The sequence below is a fragment of the Erinaceus europaeus genome, chromosome 9 (assembly GCF_950295315.1).
Source record: "Erinaceus europaeus chromosome 9, mEriEur2.1, whole genome shotgun sequence".
NCBI lineage: Eukaryota > Metazoa > Chordata > Mammalia > Eulipotyphla > Erinaceidae > Erinaceus > Erinaceus europaeus.
Window position 1 is genome coordinate 119,870,321 of NC_080170.1, and position 6,140 is coordinate 119,876,460.

At 46.3% G+C, this 6,140-nt stretch overlaps 1 non-coding gene across 1 annotated transcript; it reads right to left on the bottom strand.

Annotated features, from left to right (window-relative positions):
* Positions 1–5,443: 5,443 nt before the first annotated feature.
* Positions 5,444–5,575, bottom strand: LOC132540612 (small nucleolar RNA SNORA68). The gene has a single exon (XR_009551802.1). It is a non-coding gene; the product is annotated as a small nucleolar RNA SNORA68 (small nucleolar RNA).
* Positions 5,576–6,140: the final 565 nt, after the last annotated feature.

Here is a 6,140-nt window from a genome sequence, read left to right on the forward strand (position 1 = left end):
CTCTCCTTCTCTATCACCCCCTTCCCTCTCAATTTCTGGCTATCTCTACCCAGTAAAGATCATTTAAAAATTTTTTTAAAAATAGAGAGGGAAGGGGAAGGGAGAGAGGGAGAGAAAGAGAGAGACGTACAGCACACCTTAACCATTTTCCTCTCTGCAGGTGGGGACCAGAGGCTGGAACTGGGTCTTTGCACATGGTAACTGTGCACTCAACCAGGTGCGCCACTGCTTGGCCACCTCTGTCTGTGATTTTTACTGCCACCAGGGTTATCTCTGGAGCGTTGTGCCTGCACGATGGGTCTACCAGTACTGGAAGCCTTTTTTTTCTCCTCCTCCTCCTCCTCCTCCTCCTCCTCCTCCTCCTTCTTCTTCTTCTTCTCTTTTTCTTTTTTTCTCTTTTACTTTAGTAGGACAGAGAAATTAAGAGGCGGTGGGGAGATAGAGAGGGAGACACAGAGAGACACGTGCTCATGAAGCTTCTCGCCTACAGGTGTGGACCAGAGGCTCGAACGTTGGTCCTTAGTCTTTGGTGATGTGTGCACTGGGTCACTCCCTCCTGGCCCCAGTCTAGCCCTCTTATCTATGCAGATTGTTTTATGCACACAGCCATTCTAGCACCAGGTCTGATTTGGTTATCTTTCTACATGTGTCAGAGACCCACCAGTCTGAGCTACGAAGGCCTCCTTGTCTGCTCCAGTCAACTCTTGCTTCCTGCGAATCTTTGCTGGACGCAACAAGAAAGGAGAGAATCTGCTATGTACAGACGTCTCTTCCTGGACCCTCCACCAATGACCCTGATGCCCCACAGGCTGATAGAGGCGTGGTTCGTTGACGATTCTGATGTTGGCAGTGGTGTGACCAGTGTGTAGTTTTACAAAACGGAGAACTTGGGGGCCAGGGACTGGCATATCCAGTTACCCTCACACATGACCATCTCCAAGGACCCTTGTTCAAGGCCCCAGACCCCACCTGCAGGGGGGAAACAGAGCTGCAGGTGTCTCTCTGTCTCCCATCCTCTATATCTCTCCCTCCTCTCAATTTCTCTCTGTCTCTCTCCTAAATAAAAATAAATACAGAGATGGGAAATTTGGAAGCTGGGTTCAGAAGGAAGTGAAGTACGATCATTTCTCCAATTGCACTGTGGTTAAGCTTCTGAGAACATCAACCACATTTAGCCATAGACTTGGTGGAGGGGGGAGAAAGAGAGAGAGAGAGAGAGAGAGAGAGAGAGAGAGAAAAAACACCAATGCACCATCCATCTCTTTGGTGCTCTCAGTTGTGCTCCCATGTGGTACTAGTGATCAATCCTAGGGCCTTGCATATAAATTCTCTCTCTCTGTCTCTGTCTCTCTCTCTTTCTCTCTCTCCCTCTCTCTCTCCTCTCCTCCTCTCTTAATTTTTATTACCACCAGGGTTGTCCCTGAGGCTCTGTACTGTCACTAGGAATCTGCTACTCCTGGTGGCCATTTTTTATTTCTTTTTTCTTTTCTTTTCTATTCCACTTGATAGCACAGAGATGAGAGGGAAGGGGACATAAAGAGAGGGAGAGAAAGACAGACACCTTCAGACCTGCTTAACCTCTTGTGAAGCCTCCCCCCTGCAGGTGGGGAGCAGGGACTCAAACCTGGGTTCTTGGACACGATAATCTGTACGTAACCAGGTGTCCTGTGTACTGCCTGGCCCCCCTGAGTGACGTCTCTAAGCCTCCTCAGAAGTTCAGTTTTCATTCCTCATTGCCAGAGATAAAGAAGGGGAGAGACCCCCCCATAGCAGCTCTCCACCATCCATGGAGTTCCTTTGGTGCTGGGCATGGTGCCCCCGTGCAGAGCCCAGGATCAGACTCACAGGTTCACGAATAGTGAAACCTACACACTTGCCCCTGAGTCATGTCTGAGGTACCAAGTCACGCAGCATAAACAGAAGACTTTCTCATAGGACTGGAGGCTGAAAGTCCAAGGGCAAAGAGTGGAGCAATTGGACTCCAGCTAACCATCTCTTCCTCTTCTTAGAAAGGCATTGACCTATCCTGAGGGCCCCAACTGTGGTTATCTTGAGGCTTCTCACAGCATCCCTTCTGGGAAACACCAACTGCTTTCTCCCTGGGTTCAGCTGGGGGGAACTTTGAGGGCTGCTAACCCTGAAGACACAGTTGCTCCTCAGTATCCCTCCAGGATCTAAGGGCTCCTTGATTCATTCTTGCCAACCCTGTTTGATCTACCTGCCCTCTTAGATTACTCTCCTAGAAAAAAAAAAAAAAAACAGAGGTCTCCCATCTAGGGATCCTTCAGCCCTTCAGCACTCTGCCCCCAATCCATTATCTACCAGCAGGTAGCCATTGGGTTATTGGGGATCTCACTGAGAAAACAGTGCAGCCTGGGGATTTCTTTTAAATCAACCTATGTTTGTATAGTAAGTCAGAGATGAGAGTTGTTGAGGTAACTGCAACATTAACTTATCACTGCAGGGCAGGGTCTCAAGAGACCTTAGGCATTAAATGATCTGTCCACTTGTTCTGGAAGAGAAAGCTGAATGAAACTCCCTTCAGTTCTTTTTTCTTTCCCTTCAAGCTCTGGTTGCACTCAGTTCCCAGCCAAGCTTGGGAGATGATCTGGGTTCCACATATGAGAGGTCTGGTGCTTTCTCTTTAAGAAGTAGAGTAGAATCCTAGGCCTCTACTAGACCCCTCTCTCCACCATCACTGGTCACTTCTCTCAGGAACATCAGTGTAAGCCCTCCTGTGGGGTCTCCAGGACCTTGCCCTCACTGTAGAGCAGCAATGGTAGGGGCTGTCCCCCCCTCCAAAGGGAGGCTGGGTCAACCTCCTTTGTCACTGGAGGAAGATGGGTCCTGAAATGACTACAGCTTAGAATGTTCTCAGCTGTGACCATGGACTGGGAGCTCAGATTGACAGAGACTCGAAAGTCACACAGGCTGATGCTGTTGTTGTTGGATAGGACAGAGAGAAATCAAGAGAGGAGGGGAAGACAGAGAGGGGGAGAGAAAGATAGACACCTGCAGACCAGCTTCACCGCTTGTGAGGTGAAGCCCCTGCAGGTGGGGAGCTGGGAGCTCGAACGGGGATCCTTACCCAATTCTTACACTTTGCACCATGTGCACTTGACCCGCTGTGCTACCACCTGATCCCCAATAAATAATATTTTAAGAAAAAAATTACTGAAGTCATGTGCCCCTAGGAACATACCTAAAATAGACTTCCTAGTTTCTTCCCACCCTACAATCCCTATTCTCATCTGCTCTATTCTTACCTTTCGGTTTATGTTGATTAAACATTTTGTCCTGCTTTATATCTTTATATCCACCAAGTTGCAGATGTTACTATGATTCCATCCTGACCTCTCGGGGCAGATAACCTCACCAGAGATTCCTGGAACCTCACCTCCCCAGCGCCCTCCCTAACTAGGGAAAGGTAGAAACAGCCTGGGGGTATGGATCCACCTGCCAACACCCATGTCCAGCAGAGAAGAAATTACAGAAGACAGAGCTACCACCTTCTGCACCCCAAAAAGAATTTTGGTCCATACTCCCAGAGGGGGAGAAATGTTGGGGGAGGGGTGACTAGAAGGCTTTATTCCATCAAGACACTGAGAAAGAAGAGGAAAAAAGGAAGGACACTCATAAGTAGTAATAGGTATAGTTGTAACTTAAAAAGGAAGAGCAGGCAGAACCCTAGGAAAAATGGGATGTGTACATACATTACCCCTTATCTGTGATCTTGGGAAAAGTATTGCAGTTTCCAGTGGAGGGAATGGGGACACAGAACACTAGTGGTGAAAACGGTATAGAATTGTATCCCTGTTATCTTATAACTTTGTAAGTCAATGTTAAATCACTAATAACAATTTAAAAAGTCAAGTAGAATGAGAAAGTAGACAGATTGAAGCGCTAGAAGCTAAAACTTAGATAAGATGGTGAGGAAGGAAGTTAGTGATTCTGAGAAACAGAGGGAGGGGTAGAGGGTCATGAGCATTGGTGTAGATGTGGAGTTGAGGTTGGGTGTGACAGGCAGCTGCTAACAGACCAGAAGATGTCAAGGTTGTCCCTTCCTGAACTGCTAGTAGAGACATATTCTATCAGCCCTTTCCTGCCCAACTTCCTCCTGAACCCACTTATGCTAAGGTGAGTTACACACAGAGAGGTTGTATGGTCAAGGTCTGATTTGGGATTTTCTTTCTTTCTTTCTTTCTTTCTTTCTCTGTTTTTTATTGATTTAATAATGATCAACAACATTGCAGGATAAGAGGAGTACCATTCTATACAGTTCCCACCACCAGAGTTCCACATCCCATCCCCTCCATTGGAAGTTTCTCTATTCTTTGTCCCTCTGGGAGCATAGACGCAGGATAATTATGAGATGCAGAAGGTGGGAAGTCTGGATTCTGTAATTGCTTCTCCACTGGACATGGACATTAGCAGGTTGATCCATACTGGGAGTTTCTTGGTCAGAAATTAAAAAAGGAAATGGTCCCATGGAGTCTAAGGTAAGAGAGAGAGAGAGAGAGAGGGGAGAGAGAGAGAGAGGAGAGAGAGAGAGAGAGAATGGTGCAGCTCTGGCTTATGATGGTGTTGGAGATTGAACCTGGTACTTTCAGTGTTTCAGGCATGAACCATTGTGCTGTCTCTCTAGCCCCATGACTTTTTTTTAATGGGCCTGAGTCTCTAGGTTGTGATATTAGAGGAGTTTTGTTGTTTGTTCATTTTGCTTTGTTTGAGTTGGGGGTTTGGTTTAGTTTGGTTTGGTTTGGTTTGGTGTTGATTCCCCTTGTAATAGCCAAGAAGTTGGACAGGTCTGAGTTGGTTAATTTCTCCTAGACCAGATCAGACAAGGTTCTGGTGTAGCAAACTAATTTCACTGGAGGGCAGGCTTGAAAAATATATTTATTTGGGCTAGGAAGACATCATAATGGTTCTGCAAAATGCTTTCATGTCTGAGATTCTGAGGTTCAATCCCCAGCACCACCAAAAGCCAGAGCTGACCAGTACTCTAGTCTCTCATTCTAACTTTGATTAAAAATAAATAATAAAGTAAATAAAACATGACTATGTATATTTACATTTATTAATAAGAGTACAAAAGAGAACCAGAGGATCACTCTGATAATGTATGGTGCTGGAGACTGAATTCTTGTATGTAGGTTGAACAATCTATATTTGACCATATGACCACTCAAGTGGAATTCCATCTTCCCACCTCAGAACAGAGGAACCACAGCTAGAAGACAGTTGGTGAAGTGGGGCAGGTGCTGGCACCACAAGTCCTGCAGGCAGTGGGAACTTGATCTTGGATGCTGGGAACACCTGCTGCCCAAAGCCTCACCACCTCCTTGCCCAAGCCGTGGTGTGTAGGCAGGCAGGGAGGGAGGGAGAATGCAAGGGAGGGGGGAACAACCAACCATGGGGATCTGCCTGGCCTTAGTCACCAGGGGAGTGCAGAACCTCCAAATTCACTGTGAGGGGCACACACACACACACACACCCCAAAAGACTCCACCTCTTTGTCAGTACCTGTGTTTAAACGTTCTTTATAGGAATCTAAAGCCTTGGCTTTAGATGCTAGAGGGATGTTTCTTTCTTCCTTTATTTTTTTCTGTTTCTTTTTATATTTGTGATTAATAGTGGGCTACAAGACTGTGAAATTACTCTGTATGATTCCAGACCACACCCACCACCAAAATTTTGTGTCCCCACCTTTCCATGATAAATAACCACCAGAGTTCTCACGAGTCTTACAAGCAGTTTACTTGCTTCTGTGTTCTGTTCTGTTTTGATTTTTGCAAATTCATGGGTATCACTTCTCTAGACTCCCCATCTGAGTGAAGCCATCTGGTAATTGTCTTTCGCTAAGCAGCATCACCTCAAGTTCTAGCCATCTCGTCCCAAAGGATACATTATCATCTTTTTTAATTGCAGAGTAGTATTCCAGGGGGTATCTATCCCATCTGATAGTCATCTGTCTGTCGCATCTGATAGCCAGTCATCTGTCAGTGGGCATCAGGCTGCTTCCACTCGTTGCCTATTGTGAATAACACAGCTATGAACACAGGGGTGCATGTGTCCCTTTGAATTGGTGTTCGCATGTCCTTTGGATAAATGCCTAAGAATGGTCTTGCTGGATCACAAGG